Below are 9,556 nucleotides of genomic sequence, written 5' to 3' on the forward strand. Positions count from 1 at the left end.
TAGTCAACTTTCCCCCAAACTAGGGAGTAAACTGTGTCTGGAGCTGCTGTAGTTTATTTCTCTGTCTAAACAATCTAGTTTTCAAAAGACGTTTTGAAGGTCACCTTGTTTTAAATTGTTGCAAGTTTTCTTTTTAGTGTCAAGGATGATGGGCTTTCTACTAGTGAATGAGGTTGCTCATTCTGTGACTTTACTTCCCTGGGCTTTATTAGATCTACCCTGGTGGGATTCCAGAAGATCAGCTGCAGCTTCTGGGCTTCCTCTCTCGTCAGTACAGCGCGGACGAAATTGGCAAGTGGAACATCACCTCCAGCGATACTCTCGCTTCTCTGCTCAGCCGAAATAATGGGGCCTGGGAGATGTCTCAGGTAACATGTATTAATAGGAATGGATGGAGCCATTCAGTGGCCGCTGGTGGCTCCATGTCAGTGGAGCAACGGAATCCACTCCAGGTTTTAGTCTGAACTTTCAAGGAGCTAAAAATCTGTGCAGAAATGTGAATGTAATGGGCATGGACCCACCAGCCTCAGTCTGTGGCCTGTTTTCTTGGGCTGTGAACATATACACGTAGCTTTTGAAATGAACAGGGGTTGTTGTTTCACAGTGTGCTTTTGTACATAGTGGTTTGCAGTTGTGCACTCCTTTGTGTGATAAATGATGTGGACACTTAAGCGACTGCTGTGGCTGCTGGAGCAGACATGACATGGTGGCCATTGCAGTCCTGCCATCCCTGTTGCTGGTTGTCGGATTGCTGGCCTAGATGGGCTGCGGCCGCTCTGACCCATTGTGGGAATGCTCGCCTCCTGAAACCAAACTCTCTTTCTTGCAGCTCAGGCGACTGGTTGCAAGATACATGGAAGAAGGGGGCATGCTCACTGGTCTGTTACTGGACATGCTGGAGGGGAAATACCTGTGCTTTTTGGACGAAGATCAGCTGAAGCAAATAGACCCGGAATCAATTCGGTAGGCTGGTGCCTCTGCCTGGGTCTTTTCTGCTAGAAACAGACGTGGAAAGTTCTGAATCAGCCGGGAGTATCTGTTTCCCTGGTCTGGCAACCTGTGAGCCAGGTTGAAGGAGGGGTATGGAAAGACAGACAAGTAATTTGGACCAGAGGGGGCTGGTCCATTAGCGCCCTAGCAACCTGCCCTGAGCCAGCCCCCAGCTGTGTGTCTTCCTTCTTACAACTGGTCCAGGGGGTGACCCTGGTGTCTTTCCTCACCTCCTTATTCTCAGTGTTGCCCCTTGTAGAACTTAGCAGAGAGGAGGAGGATGGGGACAAAACTGGAATGGGTTGGCTCTGCCTCTCATTGGCTCCTGCATGAACGGGACAGCGTTTTAATGATGCAAGGATCTGGGCAACGGCCAGCAATGCGGGTCTTTCCCACAGAATTGCCACCTTCATAGACAGGACCCAAACAGTCAGCTCTTACTGGGGATGTGCTAGAATTCCTCCTAATTTGTTTGGAACCGGATTTTCCATTAATTAACTTATTCTCTATCATTGTGGACTGGATTTTTATGTAGCAGTTTTTTCACGGCTGTTTTCAAAAATGGTTTTTTTTAATTAAAAAAATCCATCTCTAAAATATTGATATTAAGTATGATAATTTTATTGATATATCCTTTCATTTATCAGTATTTCCTTTCAAAATATAGATATTCCCTTTAAAATTATAGACATATCCTTTAAAAATATTGATACTAATATCAATATTTCTTGCGAGGGAAGAAACAACCAATTGGAGAAAGCAGCAGGAAAAAACAAACTCAAATTGATACTGAGCTGTTAGGCTGATGGAATGCTTTCAAACTGGCACTGGCTAATGAAGCCCACCCCTAGCCCTTATCCATGTGTCTGAACATCTGGTTTGATCTTCAAGCCAACTGGACAGGAGCTGCTCTTTGAAATTTGGCTCCCACACCAGCAAATATTTCAAGGTCCCCTGAATCAGCTGTTCTTTTGAGTCGGGGGCTAATTTGCCTTCCAAGTTGCCTTAAGCATCAAGCGCTCATTGGTCCAGAATCTCATCCTATGTATGTTTTGCTTTGTACAGGCATGCGGAGAAGTTAGATATTTCCTCTTGTTCCCAAGGCAAGAAGGACATCCTATACGAAAAAGCACGCACTGCCTTTGCCAGCCAAGAAGGATCCAGCGCATATTATCCCCTTATTCAGCCATATCTAGGTGGGTAATTTGATTATCCTGCAAATTCTCCTACATTCCATCACAGGCAATAAAGCTGCTTCTACATGCACTTTCTCCTCCAGAATTAACATGTCTGCTTTCTCATTTATCCCTGAGAATCTACCTTCCTCTGAAATGGGTGCGTTTCCAATTTTGTTCAGGTGTCACTCCAGTGTTGTTGTTTTTTAATGGCAGTTTAGGGTGGTTAAATAGAAGAAATTAGTACTAACATGCTGATGAATTTTCACGAGATTTTTTTTAAAAAAATGCAAATTGCTGCAGAAATGTGGAGAACTGAATTTAATATTGGAAAAATGAGAAATTAAGAGAACCAAAACTGGTAGGTCCTTCCATCCCTAAATGTGACCTGCTCTGTTTCACCTTTTTTGGTTTTTAAGGTGGAGCTCCCATTGAGGACCTGAAAAAGCTGGCTAGATCTCAGGTTGCCATGGATATCTCTACATTTATTAATTTAAAGCCAGAAGAACTACAGGTTAGTGGTGGTGGTGGATGAGCTAAGGTAGCCTTTGGCAAGGTTGCATTGTGCCAGCATTCCTTATTCTGTTTTGGAGGCGTTAGTTAGGAAGTGTCAGCCCAAATGGGAAACTATCTGCTATACCAACCTTCACCAACCTGGGGCCCTCCAGATCTTTTGGACTACAACTCCCATTAGTCCCAGCAAGCACAGCTGATTGGAATTGTAGTCTAAAATGGCTGGGGCTGATGGGAGTTGTAGTCCAAAATGCAGCTGTGCTGCCTGGGGCTGATGGGAGCTGTAGTCCAAAACTTCTGGAAAGCACCAGGTTGGAGGAGGTTGCAGTAGACTTTTGTGAGCATAGAAAAAATACGGGATTAAACTGATCTAACAGTAACTTCTTTTCAAGGGAGCACTGGGGGAAAAGATATGGGGTTTAGGATCTCTAACAGGATTCTCATTCTCAACAAACTACAATAAGAGAAGTGATGAAAGTTGAAGCATATTAAAACAGACATAGAGCAGCATTTTTCATGCTTTCTGGAGGTAGTCGGGAACAGAACAGACTAGAATAGCAGGAAAGAAGGTAATTTTCTGGGGGAAATCATAATTATAACACAGGGACCTGCCCAAATGAGCAAAGGTGTCACAAATGTATTGCAGAAACTGAGCGTCCAGGATGTGAAGGGTTTGCTTGATGTAAATTTGCCTGATTTGAAAGAAGTTGAAAGTTATCCTTCGGTAGCCATGTGGATCAAGAGCCATTTTCAGTCTGAGCTGGACACTCTTGGGATTGGTCTGAGAGGAGGGATGATATCTCTGTCCTCCACAGCAGCCGGCGGCACAGTAGTGAGTGCCTCAATGGCTCCAACACCCAGCAACACTCCAACTGCTGATCCTCCTACTGTTCCCTTCACGGGGCCGACCACCTTTGCTACAAATGACACAGCTACCTCCAGTGAGAACACAACAATGGTCTCCATCGCCATCTCTACAAGGTTGAAGCCAGTAACCCCACACGCTGCTACAGAATCCCACTCAACTCCGCTCCTTGAAACCAGTTCTGTAGCCAATGAAACATCTTCTGCCTCCGTCGACTCCGCCAACACAAATGTTCCTACCGTTGCCATAGACCCCAAAGCTGCTTTCTCCACCAAAATCCCTGCTATCTCCCCCAATATCACAGCTACTTCAGATGATACCATCAGTGGGACACCGGTCTCTACCACGGCAAGAGATCTCGACATGACTACCTACAGCAAAAGTACAGCAGATCCCAGCAACACCACAGCCAACAGCACAGTTCTTCCAGCCACCCCCATAGACTCCACCATTGCAGTTCCCACCAAAGTCTCCTCCAGTGTCACAGCTATGATGAATGATACCAGCAATGGAACACCTATCCCTACCATTGCAACCAACATCAGCACAACTGCCTCTGCCAACATCACAGCAGCCTCCAACACCACCACCACAAGCGTCCCAAGTCTCCCTACCACTGCACCTGGCATCAACCTGACTTTCTCTGCCAAAACCACAGTAGCATCCAACAACATCACAACCAACTACACAAACCTACCTACCACTGCAACAGGCATCAATGTAGGTGCCTCTGCCAAAACCACAGTAGCATCCAACAACATCACAACCAACTATACAAGTTTCCCAACCACTGCAACCAACATCAACATCACTTCTTCTGCCAAAACCACTGCAGCCTCCAACACTACCATGAGCAGGAACACAAGGCTTCCTACCTCTGTCACAGACACCAGTGTGACTACTGCCATCGATGCAACCAATGCCCACATGCCTGCCATCAGCACAAACCACACTGCTGGTGCAAACACATCCACAACTGGGCCCACCAAAGTAACTTCCACCATGTCTAGTATGACTGCTGCCTCTTCTGAAAGGCCTTCAGCAGCAACTGGGCCCATGTCAAATGCCACCACCCCAATATCCATCAGCACAGCCACAAAAATGAAAGACACAAGACCAACTGCTTCAAGCAAGACTACTGTCCATGTCCCAGAAACATCCTCCAAGGCAGGTCTCCCACCAGGGTATGGCCCATCTCAAACAACAACTATGGCAGTGACACCAACCCAGAAAGTCACCAGCAGAGCACCTTCGAAAACAAGACCACCATCATACCCAACGCCAAATGGCTACATTAATGTTGAGCCGCTAAGTGGTAAGCACCTGCAATTTAAGTATCTGCCAAATTTGTATCATTTCCGAAGGTGGGAACTTGATGGCGGAACAGAAACTTGATGGCGGAATGAGCAAATATCTATCTATCTATCTATCTATCTATCTATCTATCTATCTATCTATCTATCTATCTATCTATCTATCTATCTATCTATCTATCTATCTATCTATCTATCTATCTATCTATCTATCTATCTATCTATCTATCTATCTACCTACCTATCTATCTATCTATCTGTCTGTCTGTCTGTCTGTCTGTCTGTCTGTCTGTCCTCTGATTGAGGATCTACGTATGTTGGAATGGGGTTATGTGTATCAAGGCCTTAGTTCTCATTGAGTTCTATAGGTCAAAGGCTCCATCTGGGACGCAGCTGAGAAGGGGTAGGATTTATCCCTTGCTCTAGAGGCTGAGATCACACCTCTATATTCCCCCCTATTAAGTGAATGGCTGCCATTTTCTCCCATGGACAGGGGCATTTCTAGGGGTATGGACTCCAGATTTATTTCTGAGTGCCCCCCATTTTTTTTGCATGGGTAACAAATTCGGGGTGAATTAAACTGGGGTGGAGGTGATTTGGGTTACTGGCTGGATATTAACATGGGGGAATAAATGTGTTTAAATTGACTTTATCTAGAGATGATTTGGGGATTTATGAATGGGAGCAACTGATGGGGAGTTGAACTGATGTAGAGCAGGATGTGTTGGGAAATTAAACTGGGAGTAAATGAACAGAAGAGGAACTGAATTGGGGTGGGTTGCAAATTAATGTGTCGGGGTGATTTGGATGGGAAATGAGTTGGCTTGCCGTCGTTGACATTTGAATTCTAAATTTGCTTCTGCATTAGTATATGTCTACAGGCCTGTGCCCAGATTTATTTAAGTACCTAGCAAGGCCTGTGCTTAGGGAGAAATGCAAACTGGAGACAGCTTTGTAGTGCAGGCACAATCGGGCCCCTCTTCCTGAAATTTGAGCTTGGCATTCAAGGGGGATTCTTGAGAGGGCTTCTATCTGAGGATCTTGACAGCACAGACCACAGTGGCTCATTTTGATGGTGTTTCCTTCCTCCTCCATCTAGCGGTTTCCAACCTCGCTTTCAGCTGGCTCCTTCTGACGTCGGCCCTCACTGTCGGGATCTCACTCCAGAGGAGGCTTCTCTGAAAGCCACATTGCTTTCCTCCCCTCCCAGTGGTTATCGGTGATGGCAAACGCAAGAGCTTCCAAGTCCCCCAAGGGAAGCTGCTTTGAGCCCATGGATCAACCAGTGCTATCTGGACAACGGGCTGCTTCCTGCTTTTCCGTGCATAGCAACTGCCCTCTGTATATGCAACTTTCTTGCCTGGACGCGAAGGTGCTGGGTTTTGTGTCCCCTCCTCTCATATCCTGATTTTATGACGGTGGCTCTTCCCACGTGCACAGGAGCGCAGATCTCCGGGGGGGAGCTTTTTTCTTCTTCACTGGAACCTGGTCCGTGGAGCTGCCTGAAACAGCCGTGACCCTGGATTCCTTTGTGGGCCCATGTTGGCATCTGGAACTGCACCATCGGCACCTTGGACTGAGCAAGGGAAGAAAAAAGACTTTGCTCCACCACCCACTAGTGAAGAGCAAACCGCTTCCCCAATCAATGGCTACTACAAGCCACGGGGTGGCTATGCTGTAGCTCCACTATCAGTTACTGGGAACTGCAGGTGGGGAGAGCACTCCTGTTGCACTCGGGTCCTGCTTGCAGGCTTCCCATTGGAACCTCTGCTTGGCCCCCACAAGAACAGGGTGCTTGACTAGGGAGGCCTTTAGGGCACTTCCTATGTTCCGCAACATAGCTCAGGTCTAGTTTCCCTTCCTGGCCATCCTGTATGGCCCAAGGTTTATTTCTCAGCACCTGGCCTGGATTTTTCTTTTGGCTGCTTCTTGCCGAATCTTTGTTTGTTAGTGTGAGGCGTCCTTCCCTGGCTCTCCCTGTCAGGTGCCTACCTGCTCGTGGTTACTGCCTGTCTCTAGGCACCACCAGGGACTCCACCAGTCCGGACCGCACTCTCTTATGGTTTACCTATCCGCTCTAGCACAGATCTCAACAGATCCCCCTGCTAGGCAACCACCAGTCACGTCCCAATACTAGTATTCCCAGAGACTCTGAATACTGGTATTGTTATTCTCTTCACCGCTGCCACCATTTGTTACAGTTCCCCTTCAGCCTTGGTCATTACCTTACCCTCCCTTCTGGTCTGTGAACCCCCAGCCAAGGATCAGGCCTTTGGTAAACCAAATTAAGTATTTATTAAAGATAACAAAGCTAACAAGATTAACAAGATTTCTCTTAAGGCACATAAGCATATGGTTTTACTCAATACTAATCCGAACTCCACCCCCCTCCTTCTCCACTCTCTCCTGGCAAACAACTCTCTCAAACCCCACCAAGCAACCCACTCAGTTCTCTTCTCCCCCCCTGATTCCACTCACACTCTTCCTTTTATACATTCAGCCATTTTAAACACTCAGCCAATCATCTCGCATTCTACTGCCCATTCACTCCCCCTCCTCTTTCACTCCACTTACCATGTATCTTCTAAACAACCAACACTTACCATATATACATTAATATAGGAACATCACATTTAGTTCCTGACTACTTGAACCACCTGTCTTGACCTGCCTCCAGGGGTAGTTGATCATTCCACAGCCAGCCATAATGACACCGCTCTGGACAATATATTTGTTTCACGATGTGTATACATTTCCTAATCTATAAATGCGGTAGGTATGTAATTGGCAGGGTGTTCTAGGACCCAGATCATGGAAATGGTTTGTGAATGTCTCCCCAAGCACTGCCTTGTATCTAGGACTCTAGCTATATCTCTGAGCGCATTTGCCAGCTTTCAAATTCTGCATGTTTTAAAATGATGGGGAAAATATGAAGGGATCGGTGCAGGATTTGACCATGCCCCCAGTCTGGAAAATTAGAAAACAGGAAGGGCTGTGGCTCAGTGGTAGAACATCTGCTTTGCATGCAGAAAGCCCCAGGTTCAATCCCCAATGGCATCTCCAGGCAGGGCTGGAAAGACTCCTGTATGAAACTTTGGAGAATTGCTGCCAACTGTAAATGATCCTGAGCTGGATGGACCAATGGTCTGAATCTGCATGAGGCAGATTCCTAAGTTCTTGTGTCAAGTGGCCTTAAGCCCTAGATGGAAAGTGGGGTAGGGTAAGTGGGTGGGGTTATATTTTTCAAAGTGACACAGGGTGCTTCCAGATGACCTGTTTATTGAGCATTCATCCTGATTTGTTTGTAAGGAGGTTAGACAACGTTGGCTGTTTAATGAGCATTCATTCCGATTTGTGTGCGGGGAAGCTAGATGATGGCGCCTCAAAGCTAGGGTTATCCACACATTTCCCAGTACATTTCCCTGCTACTTTCCGTATCGCAAAAAGACCACACTTTTGGGGAAGTGGATTTCTTGTGCAAAGTATCCCAATCCACTATAATCACACAACCTGAATGTGCCGGTATGTGATTTGACTCCCACCTGAACACAGCGCTCAATGTTTTGAATGCTGGGGAAATGTGATATTCCTGCAACAGAAGTGCTATCTTGAAGGAGGAAAACATTAACAATAAATAAGAGCTGTGTATATTTTGTCCTATGCTCCATATTATCAACAGGTATTTTCACTGGTTTTGGCTGTTGCATGTCGGCTAATCCTTTATTTGAAGTCTCCGGGAACATCTGGTACACATGCCAAAAATCAGGAGTGTGGGGAACTTGCAATAGCTGGGGAAAACAACAACAGATGTCTGCACAACTGCCGAATGAAGACAGTGGGAATATTGAGGTGACTTCTGCACCATATGTTTAAAGCACATGGTTTCCCCCAAAGAATCCTGGGAAGTGTAATTTGTTAAGTTCATTGGCAACTGGAGCTCTGTGAGTGGTAAACTACATTTCCCAGGATTCCTTTTTGGGAGAAGCCAAATGCATGGTGTGGATGTGATGACTGTCCTCATTCAAGCCCCATTGGCCTGATCCAGCAGGCTCTTCTTATGCTCTTATTCAAAACTGCCATGATCCAAATGTGCTGTTAGTTACAACTGAGACTTTTAGGTTGGACGTAGGCCACTGAAAGCTCATCAGAAGCTTTTAAAGCTATATAATTTCCTCATACTAGTGTATAAATCTCAAACGAGCTGATATTAAACTTCCAGCTAAGTTTCCCTCCCTTTTCCTAAATCACCCGTTCTTTACAGAGTTGCTCTCTTTGGAAATGAATTTCTGTTTAGTTTTAATGAAATGTTATAAATAAATAAATAAATAAATAAATAAATAAGGCTTTACCTTTGACTAGTATTGATTTTCACCTTTAAAAAAAAAACAGTGCTGGGATGAGGGTAGCAAATGTGGGAAATAAATGGAATGCTTACATCTCCACGATTTTCCACACAATTATGCCAACTGAGGCACAAATGATCCTAAACAACAACCACTAGCAGCCAAAACTGGAGTGGAGAAAAAAATGAGTTCAAAAAATACAGAATTGTTACAATAAAATAACAGACATATACAGTATACAAACACTCTGTTAATAAACGCTTCCTAGGCCAAATCCTATGCAGTGTGTTTCAGCAACATCCAGAGGGCCACAGGCTCCCCATCCCAAGGGCAATCTTCCAGGCATCCCTTTTTATT

The sequence above is a fragment of the Rhineura floridana genome, chromosome 17, assembly GCF_030035675.1.
Source record: "Rhineura floridana isolate rRhiFlo1 chromosome 17, rRhiFlo1.hap2, whole genome shotgun sequence".
Lineage (NCBI taxonomy): Eukaryota > Metazoa > Chordata > Lepidosauria > Squamata > Rhineuridae > Rhineura > Rhineura floridana.